This window comes from Crinia signifera, chromosome 7, assembly GCF_055691185.1.
Source record: "Crinia signifera chromosome 7, ASM5569118v1, whole genome shotgun sequence".
NCBI classification, from domain to species: domain Eukaryota; kingdom Metazoa; phylum Chordata; class Amphibia; order Anura; family Myobatrachidae; genus Crinia; species Crinia signifera.
The window spans coordinates 156,430,778-156,451,660 of NC_139223.1; the positions used below are offsets into that span (position 1 = coordinate 156,430,778).

Here is a 20,883-nt window from a genome sequence, read left to right on the forward strand (position 1 = left end):
CCCTGAAATATAGATGCAATCAAGTTATTTTCAATATCATAGGTTGTGGTGAATACGGTAGAAAAAACTTACCGATTTACTTAATGATGTGCTGGTTAACTTACAGTGGCTTGGCTCTTTCAATAATCCAGTTCAACGTTGGCCTTTATATTCACTTTGCTGCGTAGCGTCTAGTTTGGGAGATGGTTTCCGCTCTTGCAAGACGTTCCCAAATCTCTTCTGCTTGTTGTACTCTGCAGGTGATTTGGGGCAGGTGCAGAGTGAGTTGCTACACTACTTTACATAGTGTAAGCTGCGGGACGTCACTCTGCCTGTGTATGGCCAGAAAAGCGGGCGCATCCATTTTTTTTTTAACCTCCTTTCAGAGGTACGGATGGCGTATTAGGGCAGGCCGAGTAGTTTCAGAGGTGTGATTGTGCATATTAAAACGTGCGCTGACCAGAACACAAACTAATACGCCACAGGGAAAGAACGTATTATTTGTAGGTGGTCTGCGCCGAGGTGAAATATCAGACGAAGATGACCGTGGGCTTCATGCCCCAACAATAAGTTTGTTATTAACTGGCGACGAATGTCTTGCCGATAATAAGGTATTAATCAACGGCCGTATTGTGTGCTTTTATGTTTGTGTTTATGCAAAAAAATTATAATTATTTGAGTGTGCACGAAAATATGTTGTTACTGTCGTATATGATAGGTTTTTGTGGTTTTATTATACTTTTAGTACAAATATATTTATAGAGAGTAACAAATATTTACCCTCTATATAACCCCCATGGCCCCAGGGGCACTCTGTTGTATGGGTTATAACAGTGTTTTGATGAAAAAATAAGGCAAATGTACCTCTCACCAGCAGGTCACCGTTTTCTACCAGGCCAGAAAGGAGATTGCGGCTTTCCAGGCACATTTCTCTTCTATCGGGGGTACAGCAGCTCTCCGGTTACTTATTCGTTATGAAAAAAAGTAAATACGTAAGTGAATGCAATGCATTTCAAATAGAAGAAAACTAAGAATACGTTTAATATTAAATTTGCCAAAATGCACTTACCGTCTTTTGGGGCTTCCTAACAGAAATTCGGTGTTCGCTAGCAAAATTTTACATGTTAGCTACAGTCTCACCTTTTTTTTCGGGCTTTGCCAGACTTCCACGTAATCCCAGATGTGTCACCTGAGGATTTAGAGCGCTGAGATGGATTAAAGATTTGGTTAGTAGTAAAAAAATGCAATCTCAACAATGAAGATCCTGGAAGATCTTTGTCATGATGATTGCATTCTCTCTACATTTAAAGGACTAGAATAGTTTTATAGAAGGGGGAGACGCCATCTCCGGCCTTTCTGGTGAACACTTACCCCCTGCATGAGTTCAAGATTTAGGCCTTGGTCTCAGTAGAATCTGGGCCCTTCTGCAAGCCTGTCTGATACATTTTTACCCTGAAATATAGATGCAATCAAGTTATTTTCAATATCATAGGTTGGGGTGAATACGGTAGAAAAAACTTACCGATTTACTTAATAATGATGTGCTGGTTAACTTACAGTGGCTTGGCTCTTTCAATAATCCAGTTTAACGTTGGCCTTTATATTCACTTTGCTGCGTAGCGTCTAGTTTGGCAGATGGTGTCCGCTCTTGCAAGAAGTTCCCAATTCTCTTCTGCTTGTTGTACTCTGCAGGTGATTTGGGGCAGGTGCAGAGTGAGTTGCTACACTACTTTACATAGTGTAAGCTGCGGGACGTCACTCTGCCTGTGTATGGCCAGAAAAGCGGGCGCATCCAGGTTTTCTTTTTACCTCCTTTTACCCGGATGAGAGGTACGGATGGCGTATTAGGGCAGGCCAAGTAGTTTCAGAGGTGTGATTGTGCATATTAAAACGTGCGCTGACCAGAACACAAACTAATACGCCCCAGGGAAAGAACGTATTATTTGTAGGTGGTCTGCGCCGAGGTGAAACATCAGACGAAGATGACCGTGGGCTTCATGCCCCAACAATAAGTTTGTTAATAACTGCGTATTAACTGTGTATGGCCAGAAAAGCGGGCGCATGCAGTTTGTTTAGTTTGATCTAATTTTACCGTGATATGTGGGCGGAGGGCGTACTAGGGCAGGCCGAGTGTAAGTGGTGTGATTGTACTTTTATAAACGTGTGCTGACCAGAACACCAATGAATACGCCTCTGGGAAAGAACGTATTATATATGAGTGGTCAGGGTAAATGATTGATATTGGGATGATATTGGGAGATCAATCTTGGCATTTACAGGGCCTTTATTTGCAGCACTGTGCAGCAGGGGTGGGACCATGATGATTCTGTGCTCTCTATCTTGCATCAGTAATTCCCCTGACCACCCACATCTACCTATGGGGAAGTATCCAGGTGTTGTTCTTCTCTCATTAAGGTTTTATATTTATCCATTTAATGACACAGTTATAGTATATTTACCTAACTGTAATACACTGATAATAAGAGTGAGTGTGAGACACAGAGTAATAGCAGCAGAGTTTTGGAAAATCTCAGATACATTAATGTTATACCTTTGTAACGTGAATGGGAAAGCTGATTGTCATCTCTACGGTAGGTTTCCCTATCATTCAGTTTTCCTATGCAATATTGCTCTGTAGGGGAACTGCTGTATGGCGGTCACTGTAACATATACCTTGCTGATAAAAAAAAACCCTCTTTGGCTTCTGCTTCCTCCCAGGAGAGTGTAACCGACCGCCTGCACCAGGCCAGCACCCAGCATCTCAGGTGGCAGTTATGGCAGGGGGCGGGGCTATGTGTTCATATGCGCTATAGCTGCAGGTGCTATGGTAATCATATTGTAATCACACTAACTTATAGATCATTGCCAATTGAGGTTCATTTTCAAGAGAGCTCCCCAACATTAGTGAGTCTCCCCAACATTCCTGGAGATTAGTCTGTAATTGCTGATTCATTAAATTCAATTACTGCTTTTTGATAAACAAGAGCTATTTATGCTGAGGTGTTTGTATGTTTCTATTAATTCCTTTCATGAGAACCTAATAGTAAATTTACCTAACCGCATCACACTGAGACACAGAGTTATAGCAGCTGAGTTTGTGAAATGAGTGACATGTACAATCTCAGATATAGGAAATGTAACATTTTGTACCTTGTTAGCCTGAAGCGGAAGCTGTTTGTCATCTCCAGTAGGTTTTCCTAGAATTTGGTTATATCCCAGGAGAGTGTCACCGACCGTCTGCCCCATGCAGCTTCTCAGAATCTCAGGTGGCAGTTGGAGCAGGGGGCGGGACTATGTGTTCAGATACCATAGGACTGCAGTTGCCATGGTAATCATGTTGTAAGCCAATCATAACTTATAAATAATTGGCAGAAATATCCTTAGTAACAAATACCTTTCTGATATAAAATCCTTTTATTTTCTACCTCCTCCCAGGAGAGTGTAACCGTTGGCCTGCACCAGGCCAGCACCCAGCATCTCAGGGGGCAGTTATGGCAGGGGGCGGGGCTATGTGTTCAAGTGTCCTATAGCTGCAGGTGCTATGGTAATCATATTGTAAACCAATTACATTATAGATAATTGCCAGAAGTTTGATTTTTGAGAGAGAGCCCCAACATGAGTAAGTCCCAAACATTCCTGGAGATTAGTCTGTAATTGCTGATTGGTTTCATTCAATTACTGCTTTTTGATAAACAAAAGCTATTTATGCTGAGGTGTTTGTATGTTTCTATTAATCCCTTTCATGAGAACGTGATAGTAAAGTGACCTAACCGCAGTACACTGAGACACAGAGTTATAGCGGCTGAGTTTGTGAAATGAGTGACATGTACAATCTCAGATATAGGAAATGTAACATTTTGTACCTTGTTAGCCTGAAGCGGAAGCTGTTTGTCATCTCCAGTAGGTTTTCCTAGAATTTGGTTATATCCCAGGAGAGTATCACCGACCGTCTGCCCCATGCAGCTTCTCAGCATCTCAGGTGGCAGTTGGAGCAGGGGGCGGGACTATGTGTTCAGATATCATAGGACTTCAGTTGCCATGGTAATCATGTTGTAAGCCAATCATAACTTATAAATAATTGGCAGAAATATCCTCAGTAACAAATACCTTTCTGATATAAAATCCTTTTATTTTCTAATTCCTCCCAGGAGAGTGTAACCGTTGGCCTGCACCAGGCCAGCACCCAGCATCTCATGGGGCAGTTATGGCAGGGGGCGGGGCTATGTGTTCAAGTGCCCTATAGCTGCAGGTGCTATGGTAATCATATTGTAAACCAACTACATTATAGACAATTGCCAGAAGTTTGATTTTTGAGAGAGAGCCCCAACATGAGTGAGTCTCCCAAACATTCCTGGGGATTAGTCTGTAATTGCTGATTGGTTTCATTCAATTACTGCTTTTTGAAAATCAAGCTATTTATGCTGAGGTGTTTGTATGTTTCTGTTAATCCCTTTCATGAGAACGTGATAGTAAATTGACCTAACCGCAGTACACTGAGACACAGAGTTATAGCGGCTGAGTTTGTGAAATGAGTGACATGTACAATCTCAGATATAGGAAATGTAACATTTTGTACCTTGTTAGCCTGAAGCGGAAGCTGTTTGTCATCTCCAGTAGGTTTTCCTAGAATTTGGTTATATCCCAGGAGAGTGTCCCCGACCGTCTGCACCATGCAGCTTCTCAGCATCTCAGGTGGCAGTTGGAGCAGGGGGCGGGACTATGTGTTCAGATGCCATAGGACTGCAGTTGCCATGGAAATGTTACTGTAAGCCAATCATAACTTATGAATATTTGACAGAAATATCCCACCACCCTGAACCCCAAAAACCAAGATGAACAACTCTTTGTGGGATATTTAATTGTAGTAATAAAACTACAATATTTTTGTGTGGCCATTATGTAAATGAAATGATGTTCACACTGTTACAACACTTTCTAAAATGTGTAAATTGAAAGTATACACACTGCAATAAGTATGTGCGTTTTGCAAATGTCCATTATTTTAGACTGAGGGCGAGATGGGCTAAGCCCTGAAAAGTGATAAAATGAGTGAGATGCCATCAACCAATCATCTCCTACCTGTCATTTTTCAAACACAGCCTGTAGCACAGGGCTTGAGAATTTTTTCTAAAATCTAGGAGCCACGACAAAAGTGTAGGAGCCAGACAAACAAATCCCCCCCCCCCCCCCCCCCCAAAAAAAAAAAAATGAAAACTTGTACAAGGTATACACTGACACACACACACACACAATTTTTGGGCACACCTACACACAGATAAATTCTAAGGGCAGACAAACACATAAGTTGTAAGGACATACTACAACTGCCCCCCCCTCCCCCCCAGCCCAGCTTGTGTCCCCAGGCAATGGAGTAGGAGCAGTCAGTGGGGCCTGCACATGATCCATCCTCGCAGAAGGACTTGGAGATGGTGTCTGCAGTTTGAGTGGGCAGACCGGACTGTGCTGTGCAGGATGTTGCGGCGGAGCAGGGTAGCAGACAGCTGCACTCTTCTGTGGCAGAGGTGAAGGGGGAGCGGCGCCGGCAGTGTGGCCTGGAGCGCTGCTTATCTTCCCTCGCCAGCATCCAATTTTGCTCCTGATGTGCCATTTTTTTTACAATAGATTTGCATCCGATAAATCACCTGATTTATCGGATGCAAATCGTAGGTACCATGATTATATGATTGGATGGCTGTCTTTGGTGTTTGGGGGGTGGCCTGAACAGGGCTATATGAAACAGAAAAAAAATCAGATGTTTAGTTGTATTAAAAAAAAAACAATTGTATATTTAAAAAAAATAGAGTAAAAATACATTGGATTATGCTGGAGAACCACAAGTCCCAGCATGTAGGGGAACAAAGTGCCTGCTGGGATTTGTAGTCCTACAGCATAACCAATGTAGGAAAAAAAAAACACAGACACCCTGAAAAGTACAACTTTGTTTACAAACATGCATACAAACAAATATACTCACCTTGGGCTGTCCGTTCCTCTTCTCCAGTGGGGTGTCCAGCAGCAGAAATTGAAAAAAAACACTTTCAAAAGACTGGCCAGCCGCTGATTGAGTGAGAGTTCTCTCAGCCAATCAGCGGCCTGCCAGTCTTTTGAAAGAGCCTTTTCAAATTCTGGGGCAGATGTATTAAACCTGGTGAAGAGATAAACTGGAGATAAAGTGGAAGGAGATAACGCACCAGCCAATCAGATCCCAACTGTCATATTTCAAACACAGCTGATTGGCTGGTGCGTTAACTCTTCAAAGTTATCTCCACTTTATCTCCAGTTTATCTCTTCTCCAGGCTTAATACATCTGCCCCTCTGTCGGCACCCACTGCTACCCGCCAAGTTCCACGACGCTTACCTGTGCCCGCCCCACCCTGCCCTCTGCCCAGCTGCATGCCCCGCCGCCCGCTGTTCAACCTGCCGAACATACCTGAAGGATCTCTGTGACGCGGGTGGTCAGGTGTCCGAATGACAGATATGCTGCCAGGGGGCGGGGGGTCACTCACATTAAAAGCATTCAGCAGCTATGTATGTGGCCTCCTTAAGCTAAGCATAGGCAGGAGCTGCGACACACTGCCGCTGTCCTGTCTCCTCGGCAAGGGGCAGGCCACACCACTCACAGGATCTGGTCGCCAGGGAGGAAACTCTGGTCGCCATGGCGACCGGGGTTTGTCGAGCCCTGCTGTAGCATGACATGTAGGAGCTGATTGGCTGATAGTTTATCACTCTTCATTTTATCACTTTTCTTGCTTAGTGCATATGACCCATAGTACTGATAGGCATGACAGCTAAAACCCCAATACTTGTCTGTGACTACATTGAAGAAATTTCAACTGAACCCTGTAAAACCTAGGAAAGCCCAGAAAAACCCCTGTCTCTCATTCAGTGGCGTAACTATAAATTTTGCTCCCCCCTGCCAAAAAGTTTGTGGCGCCCCCCCTTCAGGCTCCTCTCCAGCATGTTTCCCCAGTGTGTGACGTGATGACATCACACGCATAACGAAGAAGCTGAAGCAGGAGAGAGGAAGAGAGACCAGAATACACTGCTGTATGCCTTGGCTCCGACGCATCCCAGGCCGCCCTAGCATGCCCATCCGCCTGCCCATCCTGTACACAGTAGCCAATAGCCAGCTCTGTCTACAGTCAATTGAATCAGTGGGGGAATTTGACCTCTCTGCCATGGCCCCACCCGCACTGCGGCTGACTCTCCTCCAGTGCTCAGCCAGTGGGCAGCGGCAGGTCAATGCGTGAAGCAGGTGCCGGCGCCCACACAGACCCTGCTGCTGCTTGCTCCCCCAAGCGGCTGCTGGGGCAGCCTTACAGTAGTTACGCCACTGCTCTCATTAAACATGGTTTAAAGAAGGCCGATCATGCAACAAAGTAATAGTTTATCGGTACTTTGCACATGTGCAGGCTAGCCCATTGAGGGCGGGGAGGGGTGGTGATGACGATGGCCTCCATTTGCTCTGTGCCACAAACCGCCCGATTGTGTGTAATAGCTTCAATGCTGCATCCCAGGAAGCAGATCATATCACTATTGCAGCAGGAGGTGGCTGCTTGTAATAGAGGCCTTACGATACAGAGCTATCATTGCTGCTTCCATCAGTGAAATAATCTCCGTCCATTGCAAACCTATTGTTTATTCTTTAGATTGTAGAAGTGACTGGACCCCACTGTAGGCTGTGTGGCATACATAGAGCATTTTCATGCTGTTTAAAAGCAGGAGAAAGGGTTTTGAGTAGTTTTGAAATATAGGCCAATGTGCAGTACTTCTTCCATGTCGTCACAATTCGGGTAACTATGTATAATGTGTTATTCATGCTTTGTTTAAGTTTTAAAAACAGTATGCGTGAATTTGATAATTGAGGATAATTCGATAACACTTTGCAAAGAGTCGGTGTTAGATACTGTCTGTGACAGTGACTCGCTGTTTTTAATTGATGAGAAATTCCTGTGACAGTGCTACATCTGAACTATGACTTTTATTTTTTTGAGGTAGGTTGTTTTTTTGTGTGTGTGGTGTACAGGTGACCATAGACTTGTGTGACCTCTCCCTTCCAAAAAGTTGCACTCAATCACCCCCTGAACTATCGGTGACCTTCCCAGGCATGAGGATTGCATGCAATATATTGTATGCAGCAGTGGTGTAACTCTGAATCTTGCTCCCCCCCCCCGCCAAAATGTTTGTCGTCTAGTGTATGGTGTCTAGTGTATAGGCACCTTTAGTCCAAGTGTGTGTGTTAAATAGTTGTACAAGAACATCTGAATGCCGTTCAATGCTAAAAGGGAGATGTAGCCAATGTTTCTACTATTAGTTTTTCTCATTTCCAGGGAATATGACCTCGAATGGGACAAACCCCAGCAACGTAGCATACTGGTTACTGAACAAGTGCTCCCGTAGTGTTTTGTTGTATCTTACCATTAACTGCTCTAAACATTGACATTTGATAATTGCACCATACAGCTGAGTGCAATTATCAGCCACTTTCTGCAAGAGATAGCTAATGTGCCCTTGGAAACATTGTCCTTGAGTGCCCTTGAGTGTGCTTACTGTCAGGATAGCTGCTGTATGTAAGACAGGATCTTCAATTCACACTATAGGCCCCCATACACTATGCGATTTTCGGCCGATTTCATCCGATTTCGGCCCTTTGGGCTGATAAATCGGGTGAAATCGGCCCAAAATCGCATGTGTTTGACATCTGATCTGATCTGATGCGCGGTCCCACGCGCATCGGATCGGATCACGGCGTCGGACCTACAGAACATAAGATATATCGGAATCTGAGCCATCATGGGTGCTTTTTAGCACCCACGATGTTCAGATCCGATATATCTTTATATACAGCCCCCCTGTCTTACTAGCAGCGCCCCCCCCCCCTGCATTGACGGCTCCCGGCGGAGGTAGTGCAGGCGGGTACCGCAGGCGTCGCAGAGCAGAGACCGTCGGCGCGGCGGGAGAATAGAAAGAAATCATATTCAAAAGACCGGGTGGCCGCTGATTGGCTGAGCTCTCCAGCACTGACAGCTCCCGCCTCCCCCTGCCCGGCTCTGTCACTGTCCCCCGCAGCGTCCCCTGCACGCTGCCTTAGCAGCGCCCCCCACCAGCAGCCCTGTTCTGCAGCCCCCCCCCCCCCTGCTCCCCGGGTTTACATGTGATAAATCGAGACGATTTATCACATGTAAAAAATGGCACATCAAGTGCCAGTCTTATCAAGCTCCCCCGGGGAGCTGCCGGGGAAGCTCAGGGGGAAGTCGGGGGCGCCCTAGTGTATGGGGGCCTTATGACAGGCAAAAAGCTCCCAACACGGCATTCCAAGGACTGTATACACACCTGACGACGAGACTTAGAAAAATATTTATTAACACAACGTTTCAAGACCCTAAGTCTCGTTGTCAAGTGTGTGGTTCACTTAGGGTCTGGAAACGTTGTTAATAAATAGTTTTCTCACTATCTGTGTTTAGTCCTTGGAATGCTGTGTTGGGCCTGTCATAGGGTGACATCTCCCTCCTGGACCACTGCATTTACCTTACAAAGACAACCGGGCAGTTGAATACTCAACTGGAGTGCCGGTTCTATACAAATCTATATATATCTAAAGCAGACTGAAGTTCAGGCACTCGCAGCATACAGCCAATTTCAGCAAAAATAAACAGACCCACAAGGGTAATTTATGCCAATGTTTCGGGTTCTGAAACATTGCAGTGATCTCTTATATATTTAGCCAGATCTATCACTCATCCCCTGTGTATATAACGTTCCCGCCCAGCAGGATACACAAACCCGCCCCCCCCAGGGAAAAGTGTTCTATGTGTATAACGTTCTACACACCCCACCCCCTTGACATCACCTCCCCCACCCAGCCAGGGCTACAGTACACACCCACCATCCACCATTACTCCACAGCCACCATCAACCATTACTCCCGCACACACACCCCCCCCCCTCTGCCAGCAAACCCCCCCCCCCCCCCCCCCGGACACCCGCGACCCCCCTCCCGCGGTTCCCCCGCGGCCCCCCTCCTCCCACGATTCGGTGGACACCGGCTACTCCCGCAATTTGTGGGCCACTCACAACACCGCCAAACCCCCCCCCCCCCCCCCCCCGGGCTATTCGTGGGTGGCACCCCCGCGACCCCCCCTCCAGCGATTCGCGGGCCTCCCGCGATTCGCCGCGACCCCCCCCTCCAGCAATTTGCGGCCCCCCTGTGCCCCCCTCCCGCGATTTGCGGGCCCAAGCCCCCTCCCGCAATTCGCGGACCCCCCCTCCCGCTATTCACGGCACCCCACGGACCCCCTCCCACGATTTGCCCCCCCCCCGCGATACACGGCACCTCCGCGATTCTCCCCCCCCACGCGGGACCCCGATTCGCGGGCCCCGCACGACTCTCATGATTCGAGGCACCCTCCAGCGATTTGCGGCCCCTCGAGACCCCCCCTCCCGCGATTCACGTCACCCCCGCGCCCCCCTCCCGTGATTCACCGCGCCCCCCTCCCGCGATTCACTGCTTCCCCCTCCCACGATTTGCAAACCCCCGCCCCCTCCTGCAATTCACGGCACTCCTGCGATTTGCGCTCCCGCGATTCCCGCCCCCCTCGCGCGATTCTAGCCCCCCCCGTGCCCCCCTCCCACGATTTGCGGACCCAAGCCCCCTCCCACGATTCGTGGACCTCCCGCTATTCACGGCAACCCCCGCGGACCCCCTCCCGCGATTTGCGCCCCCCCCCCACGATTCACAGCACCCCCGCGATTCAGTGCCCCCCTCTCCTGCGGGACCCCAATTCGCAGGACCCCCACGACTATCACCATTCGAGGCACCCCCCGTGACCCCCCTCCAGCGATTCCCGTCCCTCCTGTGCCCCCCTCCCGCTATTTGCGGACCCAAGCCCCCTCACGCGATTCGCGCCCCCCCCCCCCGCTATTCACTGCACCCCCCCTCCCGAGATTCACGGCACCCCCGTGCCCCTCCCGTGATTCGCCGCGCCCCCCTCCCGTGATTCGCTGCTCCCCCTCCCACATTTTGCAAACCCCGCCCCCTCCCGCGATTCACAGCACCCCCACTCCTGCGATTTGCGGGCCCCCTGCGACCCCCCCTCCTGCGATTCCCACCCCCCCTCCCGCAACGACCCCCCCCCCAGCGATTCGCGGCCCCCAGCGCCCCCCCTCCCTTTATTCACGGCACCCCCTGCGCCCCGCGATTCACGGACCCCCACAACCCCCCCTCCCGCAATTCACTGACCCCCACAAACCCCCTCCTGCAATTTGCGGACCCCCACTTCCCGCGATTCAAGGCCCGCGATTCGCGAACCCCACCACTATACACTGCACACACACACACCCCCGCGGCCCCCTCCCGCGATTTGCGGCCTCCCGCGATTCACGGCACCCCCGTGCCCACTCCCGTGATTCGCCGCACCCCCCTCCCGTGATTCGCTGCTCCCCCCCTCCCACGATTTGCAAACCCCCGCCTCCTTCCGCGATTCACGACACCCCCACTACTGCGATTTGCGCCCCCCCTCCCGCGATTCTAGCCCCCCTCCCACGATATATCGGCCTAGTCCAAGGTTTATAGAAATGGAAGTTTCCGTTCTGATAGTGTCCCTTTTGAGGAAAGAAGAATTGGCTGCTCCACTTGTATGGGTGGGGTGACTCTTTGTGTAATCCGGCTTGTAGAGAGGTGGCATTCCTCCCAAGTCCAATTTGACCTAAACAAAGTGAGAAACCCTTGAATGAATAGCACCAGAGTGTATTCTGCATAGTTTCCGATGTACAAGGGGGTAACTGGTCTGGTTACTGATTTATGAAAGGTTCCTTTTCAGTGTGATCATGCACAGTAACTACACTATTTTGGGCTGATGCATTTCGCTGTTTCTAGAGCTTTATCAAGGTGAGGCAGCATGCATTAGTGGAGTGATTAGTACAAATGGGAGTGTAAAAGGAAATAAGGTCAGAGATGTAAATGGGAAAGGAGTGAGTGCAAGCTTTGTAAGTGAGGGTAAGTACCTTGAATTGGATTCTGAAAGCGGAGGAAACCATTGAAGGAAGATAAGCCAGGTAGCAGCATAGAGGATAGACTGAAGCGCAGAGAGGTGGTTGTCAGTGATGCCAGCTAGGATGAGATTCCAGTATTCTGGAGATAACATGGAAGTGGTTAATAGTCAAAATGGCAGGTTTGTGAGTACTGAATGTGCGGTTTTAAGAAGAAGGAGGAGTCGTGGATTACTCAAAGACAACACACATGGGGACTAGAGGACATAGTACCAGTGATAAATGATTACATTGTGGGAAAATAGGTTATGCAGGTATGGGATTTTGTAGGGATATCGATTGGGATGTTAAAATTCCTTAAGGTTCTGGAGGGAATGTCATAAGAGAAAAAAAGGGAGGAAGCCAGGAAGCAAAATTTTCAAGGAATTTGAAGTAAGTGCCAGTGGGATGGTAAATAGCAGGTACTTGAAGATGAACATAATTCACAAGGCTGATGGTGTGGGCCTAAACAGCAGTGCTGTAACTAGGTGTGGGCAAAGGATGCACCGCACCAAGTGCAGAGGCTCCTGCCCCATTGCCTATGCATCTGGCTTGTAGGGTGCATGGAACGGCATCCTGCAGCCAGTGGCTCCTGAGACTGCAGTAGTTTCTGAGTACCGGAGACCCCTCCCACTGTGCATGACATCACACTTAAAGGAGGGCCAGCACAGGTTGCCAGGAGAACTTGTTACATTGCTGCTAAACAGTAGAGAAAGTAAGGGTTGGTGTGTACTGTAGGCAAAACTAATATGATGCTCTTTATTCTAATGTCTCCTTGCTTGCTGCATTGCCAGTTGAATTTCCCTTCCAATCAACAAATATTTCATATATAGTGTTCATTCTAGCACATCTTTGAAAACCCATGCAGTTCCTCTTCCCAGCCTGGGGTGTCGCTGTCTGCTGTAGTACTTCTAGCACAGTGTGGTCTGTAAATCAGCAGTGATATGCTAGAAACACAACAGCAGACAGCGACACCCCAGGCAGGGTACAGTAACTGCATGGGTTTTTAAAGATGGCGGGTGCTTGAATGAACACTACTATACATATACAATAATAAAAATATCTGGCGACCTCCAATATCGATTTGATATCAGCGGCCGGTGGGGTGCCGGCATTGGCTGGCAAGGAAGGATATTATAAGTAGATTGTCCTCCACAGTCTGTTTCTACATTCGATTGGCTGCGCATCGGGATCGGGTACTGCATAGCACGTGCGATTTGCACTATGTGCTATGCAATTTTGACTATATAATAAAAATCGATAGAGCAAATTGCACTGTGTGTCCCCAGCTTAAGTCTTTCAACTTGAATTTGATGTTTGATTGATCCTATCCTTAACTGGTATTGATTACGACAGATGAGTGGAGATACGCAAGCACTGCCGGCTTTGTGATGTGAAAATGTAAGAAAGTCTTCAAAGTGTATTAAGCACAGTTATAAATACAACATTCATTAATTATTAAGTATAGTTGTAAAAGAAACATAGAACTGTCTCTTTGGTTTTGAGATTCTTATGTTGGTCAATAAAACCGTTTTTATTACTTTTAAACAAGGATCAATTAGTACTCCATTCTGTCACTCACATGGGAACTGGCTAAACCGTAAGGTTATAGATCTAAAATTAATGATCACAATAAATTAATAACTATTTGAATCTTAGATCCCTAAAAATCCTTTTTGACCTTCAGTTAAGAGCAGCTATCACGCTGAACGGCACCGACTTCATTGAAGTCTGTAATTTCTGAAATCTTTATGATGATACCGGCATTGTCGTCAAGGCAACGAGAATTGGGAGAAGTACGCCACAATGAGAATTTAATGCAGTACAGGAAAAATCATTAAGAATCTTCTGAAGATAATGAGACCAGTTAATTACAGACGTCTAAAGGTAAAGTGGTTTGTGTCATATGGAAGACAGGGAATTGACTGGTCCAAAGTGCTTTGTTGATGGCAAGACTAACTATCATTTATTTTAGGTATTAAGGATTTAAGCAATAAGGATGTCTCTTTGATTCACTTCATAACTTCTCCAAACATTTTAATTGAACTCTTTTCATAACATTAAAGATACTTATACTGTAGTTCCATGAGAAATAGCATTTCAACAAATAAGCTATAAGAAAGTATATTATATTAATGTTATATATTTGTGACAATTAGTTTTTGGGTATATCCCCTCATCATACCTCCCAATTGTCCTCATTTTGGGGCACTTGTGTTGGAAGAAATGTTCTTCTCTTTTAATGGGATACATACGGAGGCTGGCAGTCAGGATGCTGGTTGTCAAAATACTGATGCCAGCATCCCGATGGAGGGAACCCCAACAGGGATCAGTTAAGTATACTAACCTAACTAGTGCATACCCTTAACCCTGCCCCCCCTTCTTGGGCCATATCCTAACCCCATAGCCTAGCCCTAACACCCCCCCCCCGCACAGCCTAACTAACACCCCAGTAGCACCTAAACCTAGCCCTCGCCATCCATGTGCTTACCTGCCCCGCATACTTATTGGGTTGTCGCTATTCTTGCGTCAACATCCTGATCAATTCAGAGTTCTAGCGCAGGTGTTCCGAGGGCAGTCAGGATGCCGGCTTCAATTTATTGAATGCCGGCATCTTGACCACCCAGTTGTTAACCATGTCCCCTTTGAACAACAGGGGTGTATTTAATAGATGTGGGTGGAGACGGATAGGCATGTTAGAGGAGGTAGTTAAACTCCTAGAGATCATAACGTGTTCACGCCCACAACAGTACACAACATGCCCCTTAGCAGAAACGGTGAATTCATTCATAACAAGCAATGTTCGCATGTATGGTTCCTTTCTGGTTATCGTATATCTCACTGGAAGGTCACACTGTCACCCTGCTCTATAGAGTGGACTTGCGGTTCTTCTAGCTCAAGCCTGGCCAATGGTTGTGAAACTACACATCCCAACATGCTGTGCCACAGTTTTGCTATTAGGGAATTCTCAAACTGTGGAAGGGCATTCTGGGTTTTGTAGTTTTACAAATGGCGAGCCATGGTTGGACAGGCCTGTTCTGGCTAGTTGTAACAGCACACATGTGGGTACTGATGTCTCGCTGGTGCAAAATTCAGAGTATCAGGCTCAACTCCAGTACTCCACCATCTGTAGTATCCTGCTACCTGTCCAAATATTTGTAACGTTCCGACTCCGCTTGATAGACGATCCTCTGCCTGGTGCTCTGGTACTGTTTCCCAAGATTTCCTTCCTGGCCTGCTACAGAGTACTCCCTGGTTCCATTCTGCTCTTTTGGAATTCAGGGGATGCCTCTGTGACTATTCTCCATGTGAACACCAGCATGACATGCTGAGAATTCAGAAGTGGGCCGCATCCTTAATATCTAATGTAGCAAAGTACATCTTGTAGAGGTCCCTGACCCAGGTTACAAGCTAAATATATACTTTAGCAAGAACTCATCATTGAAAAAGTTTGCCCAAATGCTGTGCATTGCATTTCCACTGTGTTATGCCAGGTGAGTTTAATGAAATGCTGGTTTTATAAGTGATACTATATATATATATTTTTTTTTTTATTTTTTTTTTTTACATTATTTTTTTACTTTTTTTTAATTAAATGAAACATAATAAAAAAAACAGTAAAAAAATCAAACATTTGTTACTGGCTTTTTTTGTGGGGGTGGGGGTAAAAAACAAAGAAAAGGATGGGAGGGAAAGGTACGGAAATAATACAATACTATGGTATTAGTGAGAGTATACAAATAACAGCTATCCATTATTTATAACAGTTCCAGTTTCCACATTGTCATAACTATATGCTCAGCAAGCACACTTAAAGGGCATGATTTGCAATCGCCTGACATTAGTGTGCGCTGTCCCTTGCAGATTTATATATATATATATATATATATATATATATATAGCATTACTGGTATTATTACCAAGTTATCCATGACTTGGTTGTGAAGTATGAAGATATTTAGAATAACAGTTAAATTAATTCCACTCATTCATTGTTTTCCATGTTACATACTATATGTTAGGAATCCGGGGAAATTGGTTAAAGTGGAACAAAATCTTACAGCTCTCTATTATAGTGACAACATGCATTTGCTATTGTTGAATGTCTGTTTGACAACCCGACTCACTGACATGGATCCAACTCTCTGACATAGATTAATAAATAAATCAATATTGCAAGTATGGACCTAGGGAGCTTGACCTAAGCAAGTTTTCTATATGCTGGTGCCCCATCAGCTGACTCGAGAACAGAAGGATGCTCAGGACGTTGATGGTGGTCACTTAAACTCTGCCTGGAAGAGCACAAGTAGTGATAAACTGACAGCTCAGTGGAGCCCCGTAGACAGTGGTGCCAAGAGAGGGAAAAGGGGCAACTATTTACTAGGGCCCAAGTCTGATGGAGGCAGCAGCAGCTACTACCTGGCAGCAGCAGCTACTGTAGTATCTCTTCTCAACCCAGCACATGCTGCTGTGTAGTGGTGTATTTGTGGCAAGAAGGACCATATAATGGCTGCCCCCAGTGCAGACAGCCTCACCTCTGGGGACATGGGGCAGAACTCAGAGAGAAGGGGGCATGGAGGATCAGAGAGAGGAGGGGATGGGGCAGGGCTCAGAGAGAAGGGGACAAGGAGGATCAGAGAGAGGGGGGATGGGGCAGGTCTCAGAGAGAGGGGGACATAGAGGAACAGATAGAGGGGGCAGGTATCAGAGAGAAAGGCAGGTGTACCTGCTTTAAGATGTGATGATCAGATGATCTTGCAGTTTGCTAGCAGGGCTGATTCAGGCTTCATCAGTCTGAGAGCTGTGGGAGGTGCAAAGTGCTGTGTATCAGCCTCTTTGCCATACAGGCCAGACCTAACGATCCTAGAGCTGATTCTGTGCTGTTTTCATGCACATGCCAAGTGATTTCTTTGGCCTGGAATGAGATGAGAGCAAGTGGGGGCTGCAGAGATGGAGCTTTACTGTCCAGACAACCCTAGCAGTGGGTAAAGCTCCTTTTCAAGTTTACAGCGCCTCCACCAGAGCCACCCTCCCTACACCCCTGTCTGCTTCTGGGGCAGCTCAGAATCGTGAGGCCCGTCACAGTTGTCCCCCTAGACCCCCCTGTCTCTGGGGCCTGGCCAGGCTATCTACTCCATGCCCGTAGGTGATCCACCTCAACCAATGTTCTGACGTGAGTGCAACATGATGACCAAGCACACTCTTGCAGTTTTTGTGGCCACCAGACCACTTGTGCTAAAGCGCACTATCACTGGTGACTGGTATACTAACCTTTTCCAGGCGCTGTTCAATTATTTTCACTCATATTGCTCTTCTCCATCATGACAATGCACCTGCCCACAAGTCCAGCATGTAGAAGACAACCTGCTTCTGATTCATCCAGCTGCTCCACCAAGTGGTGTGATTGCGTATAACTTTTCATAGGCTCTGGTGAATACTTTAAAGAATTGCAATATTCACTTTGTAAATATAATACTTTTTGTGCATCAAGAAACTTATACTTAAACTTGACTGCTACAGTGAGATTAATTTTGGGAAACCTACAGTACGAGCAAGTTTCATCTTTGCTCCTTTGGTCATGGCTAGCCATGGCTATTCTATTGTTCTCAGCTGCAATACAATACGTATTGCAGCAGAGAACAATAGAATAGCCATGGCTAGCCATGGCCAAAGGAGCAAAGATGAAACTTGCTCCTACTGTATGTGCAGCAACATTTTGTCAGGCGTTTTAAACAAGCATTACCAGTAGGGTGGCCATCGGGATTTGTCCCCAAAATGGCCGTGAGTTAAATCCTGGGATGCGCAGTCTAATGTCGGGCAACATCTAAGCACTTGCTCAGACACTGCCTAGCTTCTTCCATCCTTGGCTATGTGCAGCATGACCTAGTCACAGGTCACGCTGTGCAGTCTGCACAGCCGCTCAGCCCACCCTTAACCCCCGCCCGTGTAGCTGTCCCGGCACTGATCCCAGCGTTCCTCCTGCCTGGCAAAGCTCTGACCTCAAATCCTGCTGCGCAGGCCACTCAGCCCACCCCCTGCCATGTAGCTGTCCCGGCACTGATCCCAGCATTCCGCCCGCCTGGCTAAGCCCTGCACCCACGCCAGGCTCCATGCTGCAACCCAGTCCGGCTCCATTCTGCACCCCCACCAGGCTCCCTGTTGCACCCGCCCGGCTATGCAGGTAATTATGTGGGGCGGCCAAGCACTTTTTTTTATTATTAGGGAAGCCATTCGAATTCCGGGATTGAAAAAATGCAAACTAACTAGGAAGGTGCTGGGGCTGCAAGGAAGCTCATAGGACAGTGGTTCCCAAACTGTGTGCCTCGGCACCCTGGGGTGCCCCAAAATACTCGCAGGGGTGCCTTTGGTTGATGGTCCAAGACCAATTCAAATTATTTATGGACAATGTAACAGGCATCAATCATAACATATGTGGACAAATAGAAGCAATTCCTGATCCTTACCACACAACTGACCATAAGGATGCCATATAAACACAATTTAATTAATTTAAGATTTGGTTATGTATTTTTCAATAAGAAATGTTTGGCCTAGGGTTGCCTTGAAAAATGCTGTGATTCAAAAACATTTAGGAACCAGTGTTACAGGATGTGGACATAAGCATATAATTAATGATTATATAGTGGTTTTATGCTATTTATAAAATGAATAAAGCTGAATACAAAATAATTGAACTGCAGTGAGAATCAGACTTTCTTACCCCTATATGATCAAATGCTCCTCAAGATGGTATTTTAAAAACAATATTTTGATATTTTATGTAACATTTTCCTTTAGACATCCGCTTACATTTTCCTCTGTTGACAAGGTGAATGTATTAAACAAACAACTGTCCAAGGTTTCCTTTGTTTCCCTTTCACAGATGAAGATGAACTACTGCATCTCAAACGCGACAGCTTTATAATCCTGAGGTTGTGCTTTTATCCTCTGAACCTGATGAGTGACAGTTACTGTTCAGCATTCTGTTATCCTTGAAGCAATAAACAGCTCTCCGAGGGAACCGCACTATGATGATTGTGCTCTTATTGTCCGCAGATAAAAGACATCTGTAGTTCAAATAAACCGTTAAATATTTCCAAGGACTTTTTATTCCTTTAGCTTAGTTGAAAATGAACTGGGCTAGAGAAACCCACGTCTACAGTGTTGTTATATTAAAGCCTCATTGCTGGTTTTAAAAGTGTACGGATGGTGTAATGGTTAGCATTACTGCGTCACAGCACTGAGGTCAAGGGTTCGATTATACTATAAATATACTGGTAGTTTAATTGGCCCCCAACAAAATTAATCCTAGAATGTCTGTGTGTGCGTGTACATGTGGTAGGGAATATAGATTGTAAGCTTCACTGGGGCAGGGACTGATGTTCAAATATTCTCTGTAAAGCGCTGAGGAATATGTGTGCGCTATATAAGAAACTGTTAATAAATAAATTCAATGCTCATTTTTATTTCTCCTATCCTACACCAAGTCAGTTTTTTTTTTACTACAAAACATACCACACTACAGATGGGGCGCCTCTCATTATTGCTGGCGCTGCGCCAGAATCTGGCGGAGAGGCCCCCCATCTTACTGAGATGTGCGCGCATCGCACACGCGTCTCAGTTTCCCGTTGGCGGGGGGACGGGAACCCTGTCCGTCTCCGCTTCACGGAGACGGACAGGGTTGGGGGGCGGCAGGGACTCCGGGCGAACCAAGGCGAGGCGGCGGGGACCCGGGGGGAGCGGCTGGCGAATCTTCCGCCATCCTCTGCAAAAGCGAGAGGCGCTCCATCTGTATATTCTAACCTACCATGCACAGCCCGGGTCATCGTACAGCTCATCTCTCTGCGCATCTCTCCACTTCCTTGAAACCTTACATTAAGGCCCTTATTCAGATCTGATCGCAGTAAAATTTGTTCTCAAAATGGGCAAAACCATGTGCACTGCAGGTGGGGCAGATGTAACATGTGCAGAGAGAGTTAGATTTGTGTGATTTATTTTGTCTCTGTGCAGGGTAAATACTGGCTGCATTATATTACACTGCAATTTAGATTTCAGGTTCAACACACCCCACCTAAATGTAACTCTCTCTTCACATGTTACATCTGCCCCACCTGCAGTGCACGTGGTTTTGCCCATTTTGAGAACACATTTATATTGCAATCAGATGTAAATAAGGGCCTAAGTCAAGTTCCTTTAAACTAATATCTCTGAATGTTAGAAGTAGGTTTCCCACAAATGAGCCTGTATAGAAGCTGAACTTTTGGCATGAAATTTTGGTTATATTTGACCAAACTGGCAGACAATAGTTCTGTATGTTACTACAGTGGGTATTCTACATAATCACAATCACCATAGGTTTTAGTGGGTAAACTATAATTTCCAGGGCTGCCAATGTTCCCACAATTAGACATATGTGTACATTTTGTAGGCAGGGAAGGGGTATACAACATATTTTCATTGGGGATGGCCAACTGTCTTTGAAATTAGATCATTGATACCCAATCTATCGAAATACATTGAATTAATTTTGCAATAAACAGTCAACAAACATCAATCTTAACCCCTTACCGACGCAGCATGTTTTTGCCTTCCTAACAGAGCCCTTTTTTTCAAATCTGACATGTATCACTTAAGTGGGGATAACTTTTTTTTGCTTTTACTTATCCCAGTGATTTTGAGATTGTTTTCTCGTGACACATTGTACTTCAAGTTAGTGGTAAATTTTGGTCGATACAGTCTGTGTTTTTTTGTGAAAAATACCAAAATGTCGTAAAAAAATGGAAAATTTTGCAATTTTCAAAATGTTAAATTTTCTGCTTGTGAGACAAATAATCATACCACTCAAAATAGTTAATAACCAACAAAGACCATATGTCT

At 46.2% G+C, this 20,883-nt stretch overlaps 1 long non-coding RNA gene across 1 annotated transcript; it reads left to right on the forward strand.

Annotated features, from left to right (window-relative positions):
* Positions 1–926: 926 nt before the first annotated feature.
* Positions 927–19,481, forward strand: LOC146019573 (uncharacterized). Its single transcript, XR_014450609.1, has 3 exons — positions 927–971; positions 13,694–13,893; positions 18,890–19,481. It is a non-coding gene; the product is annotated as an uncharacterized LOC146019573 (long non-coding RNA).
* The last annotated feature ends 1,402 nt before the right edge of the window (positions 19,482–20,883 follow it).